We start from the raw sequence: 19,009 nt of genomic DNA on the forward strand, positions 1-19,009 counted from the left end.
AAAATTCCTGTTTATTTATGTTTGAAACTGATTTTATTTCTGGGAAATAGAAAAACGAGCACCGATCTTGTGCAAAATTTTTGGGACCCCCAAATTCGATTTCCAAATTTCAGTTTTGAAAAGTAATGACTCAGTAGTTATAAAATGACCAATTTGATTTATTATTTTCCCGTTCAAGTTCAGTGCCATTATACCACGTATATTGCTCCACATTATTCAAAACCATTATGTTGGTGGATTTGTGCGTGGTTATTTGGTTGTGCATTTTTAAGCAAGGACAAAAGGTATAGGCGCGTTAAGATAGTGCCCATACAAAACGTTAATTGAACGTAAATATATTGTCGTTTGACTTGCCTTTTTAGTCTTTTTGAGTCGATAAAAAGTTTACGTATGCATGCGCGTTAAATAAAAAACAACGTTAATTGTGGAATAAATAATTCACAGCTCATATCTTTTCCGGAAATCAGAGCATACATATAGAACCATTATGATTTCCAATGAAAGAATCTTCTTTCAAATTATTTTTAATTGTTTATGATTGGTTTATAGATAACCATAAAAACAGTAGTCAATCCAAAGGTCGGTTTGGTAGCCCAACGGCATGTGAAATTCACACATCAGGGTAGGGGGGCCAGTTACTTTCCCTGTGCCGGTTATGTGGTTTCCCAGGATATATATATATATATATATATATATATATATATATATATATATATATATATATATATATATATATATATATACACATTCAAACACGAAATCCCGCCAAACGGCGAATAAATACTCATATATACAGAAACATATATAAGGAAAAAGGGATAGGAACACGTATAAAGGACGAACACAATAGAGGTGGGGAAGGCGGAATCGAACGGATCACAAGAGTAAAAATATCTCCTCAACCGGGACTCGAACACCGGATCTTTCCACTTTCCGGGCGGATGCTCTTAACCACGGCCTTTCCTCTTGTGTATTGTCTATTTCTCCTTTGGTGGGTGAAACAGCCCCCTGACGCCATCTCTTGGCTAAAGAATCGGGGCGCTTGGCGACATATAAGACCCACGGATCTCAGGGTAAATTACATATCCTCGATAGCTCAAGTGGTTAAGAGCATCCGCCCGGAAAGTGGAAAGATCCGGTGTTCGAGTCCCGGTTGAGGAGATATTTTTACTCTTGTGATCCGTTCGATTCCGCCTTCCCCACCTCTATTGTGTTCGTCCTTTATACGTGTTCCTATCCCTTTTTCCTTATATATGTTTCTGTATATATATATATATATACATATAAATGTATATATGTGTGTGTGCGTGTTTTTATATATATACGAATTATCCATGAATTCACTACATATTTTAGTATCGAATTCATGGAGCATTTGTTCCCATCCACACTACGGAAAAATTGAAAATATTTTTACATGTTTTCTTCTGAAAGCTGTTGTGGCAAGGAAAGCTTCGGGATGGAGTCAGGGAAGACATAGTCATAAAGTTTCTAATTCACGAGGCAGGCGCATGAGATGAGAAAAGAAATCCTCCCCAACATCATCAAATGTTCCTTGATTGATTAACTTGTTCCGTTTCCTCACCGATTCGATCGCATTTATATTTAGTGAAACAACCCTCCTGCTTTTGACAAACAAACACTTTTCAGGAAAAGCCCTAGCTTTACGCAGCGCCATACGCCGTGGAATTCATAATGGCACAATGGCTTATCCCTCGCAAAAAACCGTAGCACTCTACTTTCCACATTGCCTCCACCCTCATAATTCTCATTTTGACTCCCTTTCTCTTCCTCTCTCTCGGTGTACCTTTTCCCACTCCAATCGAATCCTCAAGGTACATAAAAGTTCGAAACAAATTCATTTGGCTGAATACATTTCGTGAAACGATTCCCGGTACTTCTCCCCTCCCCGCGTTTTGCTGAAAAGATCGGAAGGACGTGCGAATTGGTGGAAATCGTCGGGATTGTCGTTTCATTTCCTGCGCTTTACCAAGGACGGGCGAGATGGGAGTGGAGAGGTTAGGAGTTGGAATGAAGGAAAGAATAAAAAAGGGGAAGGCTGCGGCAATGTGTACGGAGAGAAAGAGAACGGGCCGAGAATTCGAAAGGAAGGGAATTAGGAGAAATGTTCGTGGAGAGAATTTTCATTTCTATTTTTTTGGCGGTCGCAGTCATCACACGTATTTTACAACGTTTATTTTAACTCTCCTCTTTATAGTGTGTATACGTTGTGATTTGATGGCCACTTCGGCACACGAGTGATAAAGCCATTTAAGAGACAGGGCCGTTTCTTTCTCTTTGGTTTTCCAAAATGTTGCCCTTGCCTTCGCTTCTTGTCGCCTGCCCCTAAACCCAGCGTCCCAACTCGCCACTCCTGTTTCTTTGGAGGACTGGTGTATCACAAAATTGGGCGGAACATTTTGTCAAAGGTCTTTCAGTTACCTTCTCTCGTACACGAGTGCAATGAAAACAAAATTTTATATTGACTGATACGGTGAGTGAATTTTATTTTATTAGTAATTTGAATAATCTAACACTTGTTGAGTTTTCAAATATTTATCTTTGGCTAATTGATGGAAACGAGTTCAAATGAAGTTAAGAGATGTTGTATCTCAAGGAGAACTCATGATATTGGTGAAAAATATTCTCTTTTCACCTAATTCATAGCATGGGAAATAAATTATTTTATTTTGTGAATGCATTTTTTAAATGTAATGCACCTCTTTTGAGATAATCGCTTTGTATACGAGGAAAAACTTAATTGATCGATATAAATATAATATTTTTAATTATTTATCTTAGATTAAATAAAGGAAGCTTTATTACTTGGAATTTTTTAAATTTCTAGGAAAACGAATTTTCATTTATTGCTTCTGATATATATTCTTCTATATATTCATATTATCTGCCCTCTAATGGCATTCAATATCATTAATATTTTTTCAAAATTTTGCACCTGTTATTAGTTCTTATGAATGAAAAAAATGTACACTGAGATTAATTTGTTACATGAATACCAATTGGGTCTGAGTAATTGAATTCCGTCGTAATTCTTCGAAGTGAACATGTTTTACCTTTCATTTATCTTCCTAGTATTTAGCAAACTGTCAACAAAATTCATCTCAGCTCTACTATCATTTTCTATTCAGTAATTCATTTCCTCGCTACATCCTAAAGCATGCTCATGTCAGCTTTCTCCAACGTGAAAAAAGCTTTTATCTCTTAAAAAAAATGTCAACAGACACTAAAAACCTATCTGGATGATCCCGCGGACTTTTGACGTGAAAGAGGAACTCTTGTGATTTTTTCAATAAATAGCGGGAAATTATTGAAGTCATTGCCTTCTGTTATAGTTGTAGATAAGAAGTAACTTTTACATATGAATCCTTTAAAAGGCATCTGTAACCAAACTCGTGCTCGATCTAATTTTCATAAATCTGAAACCAATCTTTTGGATTCTCTCGGCATTTCGTCTATCATATTGTTTGTACCGCGCCCATCAAATGCTGCACCATCAATGAGCACCTAGATGGTGAGTGAGTAGGCGAAATAATCAGTGTTTCAATCCCTTCACACGGCGCTTGATCTCCATTTTTTGAAGCTTCAAAATTTTTGGTAGTATCCCTGCGCAATATCCCGCGAGGTAAAATTAATATGCCGCAGTTGTCCATTGAACTGCGTCTCATTATTGATGTCACCGCGAGTCATCCGTAATTGAATAATCAAAGCTCTTGGATGAAATAGCCTCATATGATAAGTATCACTTTGCGTGAGCTAAAAACGCTAATGTGGCAATCTCTCATATATATTTCTTGTTCATTACCTAATAAGGTAAAAACATTCAAATAAACCCCTTCCTTTTCAAGTGTCTTCTTATTTTATTTCACCGTAAATTCATCCTTAAACATTCACTAACGAATGAGACAGTGTAACGAAACCAAATTTCTTGTGATACAATGGTTTGCGACCATTCAAATGGAGTCATAGATCACTATTAATCGATAGGCATTCTTTTGGGGGAATTATTTTGTGCTCGGTAACATAAGTATCAATTTAGAATAAATATTATGATACTATCTGTTATTTTTAAATTTATCTTTTACTATAGCTTTCAATATAGCTTTCAGGATATGATACAGTCCGTTAGTTAGCGCATCGTTTGCTTTGCTTTTAATATAATGCATATTGACCCGTGATATTGCACGTCTATTGGTATGCCGTGGCATAATGCTATTCAAATATGAGTACTAGCACAGGCAATTTTCTTATCCGAGGACGGTAAAATAAATGTATATTTATATAGACATCGTAGACTGTCCCTTTTTTCCCCTCCACGAATTCCAGTTCGCATTTCCTTTATCCTTCCACCGAAAAACATGGGAACCGTTTCACCCACCCCTTCCCCTCCAATTCCCCAGCTCCCTCCACACTCGAGCGCACGGATCCTAAAACACCCCTCACCGCCTCTGACTTGTATTCCGATCCCGGGAACTCTCGGGCTCTCTTTCCCTTCCTGACTCCTCTCATTTTCTAATTCTGTCACTTCCGAAAGTCAACCGTCGCGGTGCGGTAGAGAGCGAGCGAGCGAGCGAGAGGGAGAGAGAAAGCGCGCGCAAGAGGGAGAGGAATCGAGGGAGAGACAGACGGGTGTAAAGCATGAGGCAAAGGGTGAGTGGCAGGGTGTGCGAAATGTGTGCGTGCGTGCATATGTACATATATGGGGAGCCGTGTCGGTCGGGGGTTGGGGAGAGTGCCGAGTCGCGGAGGATTTACTTTTTACCCTCGACTATCCCCCGCCCCTCCACCTGCCGCGTGGGTGTGGAAGGTTCTCCGAAGTGGGTGACGTGATGAGCGTCGAGGGTGTTTGGGGGAGGGTCGGCCGGAGAGCAGGGGAAGAGCGGGAGGAGGATGATGTGAGGTGAAGCTGTGCGCGATTTGGAGCCTAATTCAATTGCCGACGCATCATTCGATATCAACCTCCTCCTTGCCATTTTTTTCACATCCTCCCTTTCTCTACGTAGTGAAAAGGCCTCCCTTCACTCTCTCCCCTTTTCCACGAATACAGCCGTACCCTCTCCCTACCCTTCCCCCGCCTCGATTCTTCTCGCCCTCTCTCACTCCATCCACGCCGTTCATCGCCCCGCCCTCTCTTCTCCTTTGCGTACACACAAACTCACCTCTCCCCCCCCGGGCCCCTTCCCCCTCTTTACCCTCCCCCTCCGTCCCTTCGCGCCCTCCAGAACCCGGATGCTAATCCGATTTCGACTCGGATTCGTGCTTTTAATTGGCCCGCATTGGTTGGGGCGGGGAGGGTGGGTGCCGCCGGATTGAACGTCTAAACGCTCCCGTGAGTCTGCGATGCCGCGCGGACGCCAGTGTTCCTGTTTCTCTTTCCTTCGCCCACTCCACTCCCCGGCTCCCACCTCCCCATTCACTCACTCGCACTCACTCCCTCAGTACTCCGACGCCCTTCCCCCACCGCTCGCCCTCTTTTGTGCTTGTGTTTTCATCACGGGCGTGTCCTTTCGGAGGAGTTCAAGTGGAATCCGACGTTTTAGTAAAAATATGAGAGTCGGAAAATGTAAATGATCGAGATTTGAACGTACGGAATTTTTCCTCTGTTCACTGAGAATTTTTCTTGGCCATTCAATACTTTCTATGCGTTGGTAGCCAATAGCTTTGATCTCCAGACGCCTGCGAAATTCGGTAAACAAATGGACGTATACATCGGTTTATTCAGGGAAATACATTTTTCTCCCAAGTTGACATGTTTGCTGTCTTTTTGCTACATTGTTTGTCTTTTTTGATATAATTCGAATGTCGGGCTGAAATATTTACCTTTTTTGTAAACATGCTTGAAATAAACTTTTGGATGGAGCTTGAGCCGGAAAGTTTTAAACTAATTCAATTTGGCTAAAAGCTAATCCAATTGGCAAATATCCATATCAACGAAATCGAAGAATAGCTTTCCTCGAATCAAAATGAAATCACTGATATTATATTGAGGAATATTTTCTAAGTATCGATAAAATACACATTCCTAGACATACCGATACTAAAATAACTGTCGAAAATTATTTCCACTGAAATATATACTTTTCTTCCCAAAGAATTGATACCCTTATAAGTGTGTCTCTCTAACATAGCTGCCAAATAACATAATTAAATCTTTAAAGCCTAGTTTTCCTTGACATAACTGTATAACGCTAATAATTTAGCTATCATTATAAAAATATAATTTAGCTATTGATTTTTCTTCTTTCTCACATATGCAGACTCTTTCAGCTGCATCATGACAGCCCTTACACTGCTCTACAATAGAATAATCAGCGGAAGCTCAATGATCAGGACCCTACTTCAAAGGCAAGCAGAGAGGCAAGCTGCTTGTGACAGTACAAGCGTAGAAAGAAGAAAAATTCCCATATTCGATGAAGTAAATCTGGTTACCTTCAATTTCTAGTTCGCCCGAGAGGCAATTCCATGCCAGCGAGTCTTGTGTGCATTCGCCGTTTGATTTGATTTTAAGTAAAATATCCCTCTGCCAACTGTATACCCCGCATTAAGCATGGTGGACCTTTTAATTTAAAAATAATTCCAGAAATGAGGATTTATCTCACGACTTTTAAACAACTTTACCGTCAATCAAATTTTACTCCGGGTGGAGATGCAATCATGCGGTACAATCTCATTTCGCCTCGCTCTACAGCCGTGCGTAAATCAAGCCATGTGGGAGGGGGAAGGGGAAAGAGCGCGGAGGATAAAATTTCCAGCCCGTGTGCTTAAAACCACCAATCAGAAAGGTATTCTCGCGCTCCAAAGTTAATCATATACGCGCGCACCTTCCTCAAGGACTCGCTTGGGATGATGGGGAGGGGGGGGGGAAGAGGGGATGGGCGGCCGGAGCGTGAAAGAGCCGGGGCAGAGGGGTTTGAGGCGGTGGCGTTCGCTCGCGAGTCCTCCCTCTCTCTTTCTCTCCCTCCCCCGTCCCCCCACCTGTGATTGAATCCCCGCCTCACCCTGGGGGATCCGATGGCGTCCGACCATTCAAACTCAGCCGGGCCTCGATTCCGACGGAGCAGCGCCCATTGCGCAATAATCTCTCTCTCGAGGATTGTTTGGGGTGCCCCCCACGCTCGCCACCGCTTTCCTTGGTGCCCATGTCTCCCTCTACCGCTCCCCCTCCTCTCACTCTCTCTCTCTCTTCCTCCCTCCTCCTCCTACAGCGCTCTCCGGGTCAATCTCCATACAGACGAGCACCCACCCGTCCCGTCCTCCCTCCTTTCCCTCAGTTCCTCCTCCACTCCAATGCAAACTATTCCCCCGAGCGCCTTCGAACAAATCCCCCAGAATCGAGCCCGAACTCCCTATTCCTCTCGCACGGTTCCCTTCAGCCTAAACCCTCCGTCGCCTTTGGCTTTTCTCTCCGCCAAGCCCTTCCTTTATCTCTCTCTCTCTCAATGCGAAATATTTTTTAACCAACCCTTATCCTTTTAAAAATCTCAGTTTTTTTACTCCAAGCTTTTTTCATCTCGTGCATAGATGGACCCACGCATTTATTTTTTGAAAAATATTTGTAAGGGATCCAAATTACTGCCATAGCACTCGCGCATTTCGTCTCGGAAAATATTGTTGTTTATTTGAATGTTTAAATCTCTCCGAAATGCTTACTTAGATTGCTGGAAACAGTATTTTACATGATGAAATAGAAAAAGATATCAATTAAAGGTAAGAAATGTTGACATTGACCTTTCAACATTGATTCAAGGCATTAATATGATAACGCTAATTAACATTAATTAACGCATAACTGTCGTAGGTGAAATAAATTTGTCAAAATATATCGATTTCACCTGTCTACACAAGCAGAACGGCATATGTCTACCAGTTGTTTGGTAGTTTCTTAAAAAGAAAATGATCATTTTGTCTGCCCTATATAGAGTCGTTAATTCAAAGACGTTAACTTTAACTGACGTTTTTTTTAGTCGTGATATTTAATTTTACATCTTGAAATTTTTATTTAAACCTTCTAAATTCCATGTAAAAATCATCATTATTGTAGAAAGTTCCCAGATTATATTGCAGATGCTGAATGAAACAGTTATCCTTGTTATAAACTGTGTCTATTGGCTTCATCAAGACTAAGTGGCTTAGTTAGGTTTGAGCGAGCGGGATTTGATGAAACAGGTACCCATGAGATGTAGAGAGAGAGAAAGAGAGAGATGGGGAGAGCAAGTTTGAGTGCGTGAGTATTCTGGTTCTAAATCTCCAGGGAAGACGTCATATCCACGCAAGCAATCCAGCCTTCACCAACTCCCTTACTCTCGTAACCTTCCTTTTAACCCCTTTTCCAGTCATTGCACCCGCTAATTCCGATCTCCGACCCCCCTCTCTTTCCCCTCAGCAATTTCTCCCTCTCTTTCGCTGCCCGTTCCCTGCCTCTCCAGCCATGCCCACTCTTCCAACATACCGCATCATCGAAGGCAAATGCGAAAGCGTGAGGGAAGAGGAGGAGATAGGGAATATCGGAGTCTCTCCACCAATCTCTCCCCTTATCTCTCGCAAATGGTGAAAGAAGTCATCGAATCCCACTCAGTTTACCCTCGCGTTCCTCCCCAGCCACATACATTCCCTCCACTATCTTCCGCTCCCTTTCCCACGTCCTCCGCTCAGAGCGACCGAAGATGTCTTTCCCTTCCTCCCTTACGATCAACGAACCGCGATCTATTTCCTCTCAACCTCCCTTCCCACTCTCTCCCCCCCCCAATCGCTCCTTCTTTCTCTCGTTGACTTTCACCGTTTTTTTCTCGGGATATCATGTCGTCTTTCCCTTCTTACCTCGGGTATCACGCCATGCTCTTGCTTCCATGGATTAGACAGGCTTCTACGCATCACTTGTTTGATCGTGGATTCTCACGAGGAATGATGTGTGTTGAAAGGTAGAGCAGGATTTGGAGACGGACCTCCAATAGATGAAAGGCGAAAAGACTTGGCGGGTACAAGTGCTGTGAAAGTCAGGAGCGAAAGGTTGCTTATCAGTTTTGCACAGCACGGTGTTTTGTCTAACTTTGCAAAGGTATTACTCTTGCTCTAGAGTTTTAAAGGACATCGGCAGTCGTTATAAAATGAAAATTCTAAAAAAATGTAGACAACTGTCTAATTGTAAGAGAAAAACAATAATAATATGAAATGCAGTATTTGAATTTAACGATTATCTTTAGTGAAAAATGCTTTTGATACATTAATTTTGATCGAGGAAAAAATAGGGAATGAAAGAAGACGAAGTGGTGATTTTAGGCAGGCAAACAGCGGTCCAGCCCTGTTAACTCTCATCAAGATCGAATTGGTCGCTGGAGAATCACATAACGTGTTTCATAGTTTTCACTTTAAACTTTGGCAACTCAAAATAAATAAATAATAAAAAAGCTCCTCCATATTTATGCTTTGAGGGTATGAAAAATAGAAAAAAAATCAAAAATTTAGATCTGTGGTAAAATCCTTGTAGTACGGATCGTGGAACTTGATATGTATATAGCAAAAACTTTTCTTCCAGATGCCCAAGTATGAACGTATTTGCATGAATAAATTAATTTATCAAAACTTTCGTTTAGAATATGTTTGCAGACAAAAATTATAATTTGCCCAGAAAAGCTCGCGGAATGGTTTTCCGTATAAATATACCCATTCCTTCCTTCCCGGGGAGAGAACGAGGGTTGTTTTGATCATTTGCCTACGCATGAGATCATTTTAGTCCGAGGTCAAGCCAAGGTTAAAAAAAAGTGTAATTTTGCGTTCTAATCCCATTTCCAGTCTCCTGTGCCGGCCATCCATCACTAATTCGTGTCCTTGGCTTCGTATAACTCGATATCGGTTTTTCAAATATGACGAGTGGCGAGTGAGCATCTGAGTCACCTACGATATAACGGCGGAAATCACTCGGGCTAGACATAGAAAGCCGGAAAAACTGTATTTTCGAAACCACGAGGAAAATTTGGTCACCGGATAAATTGTGTAAGAAAAGCATGAATGGTTTCAATTAAACTGTAAAACAAATGTTTGAGAATAGAATCATAATGAATTGATCCCAGACTACATATATCATAATTTAGCAGCATTATGGAAGTCAATAGAATCCCTGGTGTCGGATGTCGGAGAGTGTTAGAAGTGTTAGTTTAATTTAATAGCATGCATAAACGTGTGGATTAATAAATTTTCAACCAAATAACTTTTTAAATGCCCATATTTCTTTAATTTCGACGCACCAGGAAAAAGATTTTCTGTCTTGAAACTTTGTGGTAGTAAACTGATGGAACAACACCATCCGCGTACCGTGCTATTATAACTGATTGAGTAACCAAATTAAAGTGTGAGGGAGAGAAAATTATCGACGGTGCATGTAGAAAATGGTCACAAGAAATGGCATCGGTGAAGAAAATTAGCGTGGAAATATTGAAAGCGGATGAGAGGAGAGCGAAGGAAAAGTTCGCGAAAAATATTGAGTGCAGCTTAGAAGAAATCACCCTGAATCGCCCTTCGGCAGTGAATGGGGAATATTAAGAGAGATTTCATGAGAACGGGAAATACGAGGTGGATAGTCATTGGCGGTGGGGGGGGGGAGGGGTCGTTAAAGTGGAGGTAATCGATCCCCGAACTCCAGCCCCGAGGTTGCACTGGAGTGGTCGCTCACCGCATTGCGGGATGAAGGATATGCGCGGAGATGGGAGTGGGGGAGGGAGGAACGGGAAGGGAGAAGGAAGTTTGTAAGGACCCTCTGTCTGTCTATGTGTGTGTGTGTGTTATTTCGGGAAATCGTTACTACGGATTCTCCAGCTCCCATGGGGAAATTGGGATCATTATTTTGTCCGAGATAAATTTCCATTAGTGCGTGCTCGTTTTTTTTTCATGAATGTAGATACCCTCATCGATTGAAACCTTATCCGATAGAACACTTAAATTGGTGGAATATCGTGCTTCGAGTTATTTTTGAATGCTAAAAATCCGCTCCAACTTTACATGCTGAGTGTTAATGAAAGCATTTCGTGTACCGCAATAAGAATTTTCATATTTTTAGTTTCAAAAATCGGATGCAACCTTGCCTTCGGCGTAGCGTTTGTTGCTGAAACAGACAATTTTTAGAATAGAAAATGTTTTCGTTTTATAATGATGAGAAAAAATTGGGTAGAAATGTTATTTATTAAATTGCAACTCTTGTGGTACATTTTTTCATGGAAAATTAATGGAAAACTCGTCATTTCTGTTGAAAATAACAGAGATGACACCAAAACTTGGAAAGTATAAATGTCACATCTTTCTCTCCAGTCTCAAAAAATAACAAGTAATATGATTTAAACACCATTTGGGTCATTGTATTCTCCCAAAGGAGGATATAATTACTGATAGTTAAATGGGGCAGTTAGGCATTTAATTTTTTTTTTAATTTGTCAACTTTTGTGATGTCAAAAATGAAAGAACATTAATTAACGAGTTTGTAATAACGCATGATAGTCAGGGCAAAAACAACATCGAAAATGTAAATTCGTTATTTAAATATGTATTGATTACGTGTGTTCATATTTGTCTCGTATTAATGTGTGAGCATTATTCATTTCGTTTCAATTTGATAAGGAAAAATTGACTTGATAAAATTAGATGAAATTACTTGATGAAATTTATGGGCGGCAAGTGGCACCGTTGTGGGTAATGGTTTGAGTTGAATAGGGAGGACTTGTAAAGTTGATGAGAGCCTTCGAGTACGACTAGAATGATTGACAGAATTTCGTAAGTAAGCTATGGTGACCTTCATCCTGAAACGGAGAAAAAATTCAAAAATGACTCTAGTTGATTGATATTGTTTTTTCCTCGGCTCTTTCTAGGATCCACCGCTGCTAGGTACTTCACCATAATAAACTTTGAGATAAACCGAGACAAGGAAGGCGATGAAGTTAATTAAGTAAAGGAGAATAGAGAGGAAGGTTTCGTTCGAAGAGCCGTGGAAAACAGAGGAAGTACGGAGAAGGGTTTAGAGCGGAGCGGTTATGAAAAGCCCATTGGCGCCGTGTGGAAGCGGGGGAGGGGGATTGTCTCGAGTTAAGACTGAAATGAAGAGCAGCCGATTAAAACGGTAATTCTCCCAGGGCGTGAATAAGAGCGCGTCCGAGGGTTCACAAAGATGTCCTGAGACTTTTGGGGACTCCATTACTTATGAAAGGAACACATGGCCGAGGGAAGGGAGTTATTTAACGATGGAGCGGGGGAAGGAGTGGTTGGCGCTCACGCGAAGAGGGTTCTGGGCAGGAGGGCAGCCCGGAGGGTGGCGGTCTGGGCGGGAGGGAGAACGAGGGGGCAAGGGATGTCTGGAAGCCTCTGAGTCGTGGTGCGAGGGCTATAAAGAGAACGAAGGGAGATGGGGAGAGATGGAGACACGGGGAGAGGGAGAAGGGCAGGAGGAGTGAAAGTGTAAAGGGAACGTGCCTGAGCAAAAGCAGAGACACTGAAGGTGGAAGTCACAAGATGAAGTGAGGTGGCAGAGACCGAATAGACTGCGGTGGAAAGGGTGAGAGTGGAGTTGGATTGGGATGAGGAGGGCGCACTTTAGGGATGAGGGCGAAATGAGGACAGGGTCAGGTGAAATGAGAATACATCTCTCACTTGTCAACTCCAATCCGGTAATGTTCATGATTCTTGTTTATCCCGCATAACAATTAATGCAAGCATGTTTTTTGTTATTTTTATCACTGCATTTAAAAACTCTCTGATGCTAAATTATTCACTCAAATGAAAATTGCGAGCTTAACAAAGGCAAATTGCTGGCATTTCGGTTGAAATCTAGGTTTAAATGCGATTCTAATGAACTACTTTCGGTGCTCTGATGTGAAGGAAATTAAAAATATAAATCGGAATGTACATCTGTCCCGATGAAAAAATTGCTGTTCCTATATAAAAGTAGATAATTAAAAGTTTGGCTAAGTGTTACTTGTACATTTAATCACAATACGTTAAAGCGCTCGTGAATGTTTAAAGCTGCCAAAATTATTTAATTTTAAGAGAATGAGGTAATAATAACGGATTATAGAGAATTTAAATATTTTCGTTTCAGTTTTTCCTCCAGAAGGGAACTGAAATATATGCCCCAATATCATAAAACAGTTTTTTCTGAGACTTCATAATTTTATCTTTGGAACTGAGAGATGACACAGTAAGACCTAAGAGTTATAATTAAGATATTTGGGGCAAGAAAGCTAATATTTTTAATGTGAACCAGAGCGATAACATCATATTCATCAAAGAGCAAAAGGAAAATAAAAAGATGAAAAAATTAGTAAAATTTAGCAGAATAGCCCGGACAAAATGTTGACAATTCTACCAATGAGTTTGTTTCATGAGTTTATTCTGGTTTCACCACGTTATGAACCAGGAATGAACAAAATATTACCAAACAGAATATTTAATTGTAACCCATACTTTGGGATTTCGGTAGGCGACTTGAATTGCATGCTTTTGATGGTTTCTGAGAGCACTTTCGTCCCAAAAGCGTGTACTTGTGTATGCACAAAATGATAGAAATAGGTCAGGAGAAACTTCATCTCTATCGTAACCGTCGGAGTCCTCTGTCGTCAAATAGAAACACAGTACATCTCCGGCCTATCGCTCAGTTCGTGCGTTTCCGACATTTGCGCACGAGACTAGTACTGCTGCCCCAGCAGAAAGGGGCCGAATGTATTCGAGGAGGTCTCCTTGAGGGAAGACAGTGATAAGATCTGACGGGGAAGTGAGGCTCCGTAGAGGTAACCCTTCCCAGGGACAGTAAAGCGAAGGGGTCAAGGGGGAATAAAAAAAAGGGGCCGGACCGGGGGGGGAGGGGTCGTAGTGATGCGGGCGCCGGAAAAAAATGAAGTGCGAGGCAGGCCGAGGAGAGGGAGGATGCGTAATGGGTGGAGGAAAGGGATGGGAGGGAGGGGGGGATGTATGAGGAAAGATAAGGCCTGCTGGCGGTGCGGGGTGAGTGGTCGAATGAGCCCTCCGTGCAATGGACTCGAAGGAACACGGTAAAGAGAGCGATGTTTGATGATGGAATAAAGAGTCGAGAATGACTGCGAGGACAGTGGTGTAAAGCGAGGACTTCTACGAGACAGTTAGATAGGTGGAATAGGGCTTCGCAGTGAATGGGTGACATAGGTTCCGACGGCTCGGGATATGGTGGGTGACGGAAAGTGGGAGAGGGGGTGGAGAAGAAGATGCCTTCGGCGGACGGAGGTGGGAAGGTTAGCGTTAGGAGGCGGGGCCGGTTAGAGATATAGCAAGCATAAAATGGAGGCTGAATGGAGAGGGTGGTTGGGTAGTGGATATTTGCCACGGGAATAAACGAGAGCGAGGGAGTCGTGAGGGACGAAAGACAGAGACCCATTGAGGTGAGAGACAGCGGAAAAATGAAACGGGCTTCGAGATGAAACTGTTTTTCCACTTTCTCTCTCTCTCCCTCACACACACACATACACACACACACATACACATCCGCACGCCATTTCTGTCCCTAAATCCCTTTTCGCAAAAATCCCCGTTTCTTAACCCGGCTAACTCTCCGAACATCCCCTCCTGGCATTCATCTTTTTATCTTTACAGCCAGCGCTCCCTCTTCCATTCCTTCTCCGACCCTCTTCCCCCGCCCGCACCCTCTTCCCCCGCCCGCACCCTCTTCCATCCGCGTCTCCCTATCCCCGTCACTTCCCCCCTCGCCTCGGACCTTTCGCTCGCCCACCCTGTCCCTCCTCCACTCACGCACCCTTCCCGATCACGACGGCCCTTTCCCTCCACGACTTTCTCATCTCCCATCTTGGCCCTTCATCCCTTCTCCCTCGCTTCCCCCCAACTCTAAACCCCGTAAGTGCCTTTCCCCCGCTTTATCTTATAACACGGTCATTTTCTTCCGATGGTCTCGATATTTTTCATCTTTGACCTTTGTAGACGCGAGTGTCGCGCTCGCTGAAGGGTCTCTTATTTTGTGAGTTAGGGCAAATTTCACTCCATATCTCATTCGGGAGGGAAAGAAATGTCGCTCCTCGCGCCCGACCTTCTCTGAGGCATGGGAACAAAACCGATGGCCTCTTAGTGAACTAACCGTTCCCATTTCTCCGTCGTGAGAATTGAACCCTTATGAGGGATTGAAGGCGTTTGAGCTAAATCGATAATCCTTTATTCTCTTAGGTGAAAGATTTCCATTATCTATTAATTACTTCTCTGTACTGCGTTGGACAGTTTAGGAAGTAATCCATAAAAATATAGTGTGAAAAAATTTTGAAAATAGATGATAAGTTTAGAACAATCAATTCATGGCATATTAAGTGTACAATGAAATGAATAGGGAAATTACCTATAGAACATTTTAAACAAATTTTTAGGCATTCTGTCCTCATAAAGAAGTAAAATATTTGCGTAACTGATTAATATATTTTCTAGATTTTTTGGCCGCCCATATAAATTGTACGTCACTTATCCATTTGTAATGACAAACACTCTTGATATAGTATCAGTCTGGTCAGGCTGATGCAGCATACTGAACGGTAATGCTATAATCAGGCTCAGCAGCCTTCAATATTTACATAGAATATAAAACAATGAGTAATATTAAAGGTTTTCCTCACGTTGAATGAAGTTTAAAATAAGGTTTATGTTAAGTTATACCCTTTCCCAAACGATTTGGTATCGCCTACGAGTTCAGGTCATGCATAATTTATATGCCAAGGTATTCTTGCGATTATTGGAAGGTTTATAGTGTTTCGTTAGAGCTATTGCTCTACGCCATTAAGTTCTAAGGCGATTATAGTGGAATTAATTATATTTCCTTTTTTTAGTATCCGGTTAGCGTTGGAAAATATTCGTCGTTTCATCAATTCTGTCCTGTTTGTTTATCTCTAAAATTCATACTTCTTTGTGGTTTTCAAACTTCATTTTCAATCGAATTCTCCAAATTCTTGGAAACGCAATATTTCCGCATTTTGGGTTAAACTCTTCGTTAGGCCCCCGGTATTTTGTAAAAAAAATAGTAATTGACCTAATAAAAACACGCGCACTTGATTGTCCGCAGTGAAAAAATATATGGATATATTTCCCCCTAGTTTAGCTTACATTTGGCCACATAAAAGTATAAGAATTCCAGCAATTTTACGTAACCTTTTTTTCTCCTTTCTGTAACACGAAGAGAGCGCGCATTAAAAAAGCCATTCCTCCGGCTAGTAGAGCCCTATGAATTTCGGACTAACACAGGTTGATCCGGCGTGTACTACGTGAATTCATGTGCCACGTAGGATCTCCCCTATTCCCAGCGGTGCTATTTTTCATTCGACAGTGTTTGAAGTATGAAACCGGGAAGGTAGGTGGTTGGGTGGATGGAGTGCAGCGGGCTGTGCCCCGCGGTGTTAATTTTTCGCTGGGATGGAAAAAAAGAACGCCGAGTCGTCCGATGACCCAATTGTTTCTCCGCCCCACATTTTTCATCCCCCTGCCCGCCCACACACACACGTCCCCTGGGCTTAAACGAAAGCGCCAAACAGACACGCCGCGCGCCGGGAGCCCTCCCCGTTCCGACCCCCGCCCCCGGGCCCACATTCTCAGACGGCGGACCCCCCCCTCACTCCGCTCCCCAGCGGCCAAACAGCCTGGCTCGCTCACCACCGGCGACCATTCGTCAAGTAGCCACGGATGCCCCCGAGAGGCCAAGACCTCTGCCCCGGGGCACTACGTGGGCCGTTCTCAAATGACGGACCTCTCCCCCATCCCTTGACACCCTCCCCCCTTCCCGCCTACGCTCGAGTTTGACCTGGCCTTCTCCCCTCGCCCCCGTCGCTAGCCGGCATGTCCATCCCTCATTCTCTCTCTCTCTCCTCCCGGCGGGTGTCCTCCACCCTATCCCCCACGTTTCGATTCGGATATTCCCACCTCTCGTCGATGGCCCGACACTCTTCCCCATCCTTTCTTTCCCCCCTCCCCCAGCCTGCGCCATCCAGTTTGGTCTTGACAGTGCAAGCCCCTCTTCCCAGCCTTCATTCGGGTCAGTGTGGTGCCAGTCCACTCGCGTCTACGCTTATTGAGGTGGTTCTCGAAGGACCTTGTAGGCATATGAACACATTTCAAGGGCCATCCATTGCACGTTTTTTGGATTACGATCTCTGATTGTCCCTCCATCAAATTTGACCTAGAAGTACTAAAGGGATATCGAAATGCTACCTGAAGCGACGAAAACTTTGGGAGGCTATCTTGACTTGCTCGATAAATAAATTTCAGGGACTTGAATCTATCAAAGCCAGCGCCCTTTGACTTAATATTCGTCTTAGCCTGAAAAAACTGATAGATCTGTCACACCAAGGTATTTAAAGCAGCAGTAAGAAGAAAGAAATGCCACAATCAAAACAATTTGCTCGACAATTTCAAGGATTGTGGACAAAAACTCTGGGAGTGCTAATTTTAATACCAATACCGAGATATATTTGAAAATTGTCTTTTTTTTGGAGATGCGTGGTTTTCTTTTAGTCAATTCTTCTTTGTCCTTGAGTTATTCCCAATGCTGACTCTTTCTTTCTTTTAATTCAATGTGGACGTTCTTTTTACTCCCTTCCTGGATTTTCTTCCACAATTAAGATTTCTAACTCTATGGCAACAGGTAATAACTCTCAGAACTCACAAGAGTTCAAACTTTATCTAAGTAATTAGTCTCGAAAAACATTTGTTTTTTTGAATAAAAGTTTTGAAACTTGATCATTAAAATTAGATCTCTGCCTGTGGCACTGTTTCTCCATATTTGTGGATATACAATGTTAGAGCATTATTTTCCAAATGCTTTCGGAATGTCAGTTATATGTTGCGAAATGTACTCATTGAAATGAAAAACAAAATCAAGCGTTGAATAGTGAGAATTTAAAGCGCTTTAATGAAGCCGAAGAACAAGACGAAAAAAAATCATAATTGCTAAATTAAGATTTTACAAGATATGCTAATATTTCCCAGGGAAAACTGAAAAATTGAGATTACCCTATGCTTTGAACATTTTTACAATGCATGAATGAATTACAGGTATCGTATATTTATCCTGAGCGACGCTAATTGAATTTACTTTATTAAACTTTCCTTTTTTATGGACATACATACCAAAAAATGTACATTATTTTCCATTTGCGCCGAATGCGTTCAACAGAAATCTTAAATTGCGGTGAGGTCACGAATATGTGTTCAAGCCCATGTTGGACCTACGTTTTTGGCTCCTTCTTCCTGACTCGATCTCTTTCTGTCCTCCTCAAATGGAATTCCATCCCGCGGCACTCCTCTCCCCAGTCGGTGCTCTTCCAGCTCCCCGCTTTTCCTCCGAATCCTCCTCCGCCTTCTTCAAATTCCCAATCCTCCTGATCTCCGGGGCACAATGAATCCTCAACGAAAAAAACCCTGTTATTATGCAATCGAGGCGGCTTTTGGGTCACTTTGCTGTTCCTTGCGATTCAGCATTCCGTCTTCGCTCTTCCATCAGCATCTGCTGCACCGCTTCCCACTCCACCACTCGGGGCCTTCTCGATGGCCGAAGGTTCCAGCACTCGACATGTCCACCGCCACTTCACAATTCACGTTCTTACTCCGTCACAATCTCCCTCTCTACCAGCTACCTCTCTCTCTCTCTCTCTCTTTTTCTCCCCGACTCCATTTCCGCATGCATTATTTATTTCCACTCGCTTCGTTTTAAATATTTAATTATAAATTCTCGGACTCCCTCTCTCAACAAAATCGGGAAATACCGCTCCACTAAATTCATGTCGGTCGTATTCTAAGGTTCCCTGCGGATATTATTCTTTCCGTCCGGCTGTGGTCCGACAGTGCTATCGTTGTGGAAAATTGTCTCGCGGCTTGCGGTATTTCATTTAGCCGCACTACATCAATAATATTGATAAATGCTGCACAGATGTAGCTTCTGTTTATAAAAATGTTCACTTCACCTCATTGGGGGTTTAAATGAATGGTCATGTCAGCAAGTATA

General features: G+C 42.4%; 1 long non-coding RNA gene and 1 other non-coding gene across 2 annotated transcripts in view; both read left to right on the forward strand.

Annotated features, from left to right (window-relative positions):
- The window catches only part of LOC139686346 (uncharacterized), a 403,335-nt gene that overhangs the window by 316,361 nt on the left and 67,965 nt on the right, over positions 1–19,009 (forward strand). The window lies entirely within an intron of this gene.
- On the forward strand, positions 1,086–1,161 carry TRNAS-GGA (transfer RNA serine (anticodon GGA)). Its single transcript has one exon. It is a non-coding gene; the product is annotated as a tRNA-Ser (tRNA).

Source organism: Hetaerina americana, unplaced genomic scaffold (assembly GCF_022747635.1).
Source record: "Hetaerina americana unplaced genomic scaffold, ioHetAmer1.1.p SCAF_1, whole genome shotgun sequence".
Lineage (NCBI taxonomy): Eukaryota > Metazoa > Arthropoda > Insecta > Odonata > Calopterygidae > Hetaerina > Hetaerina americana.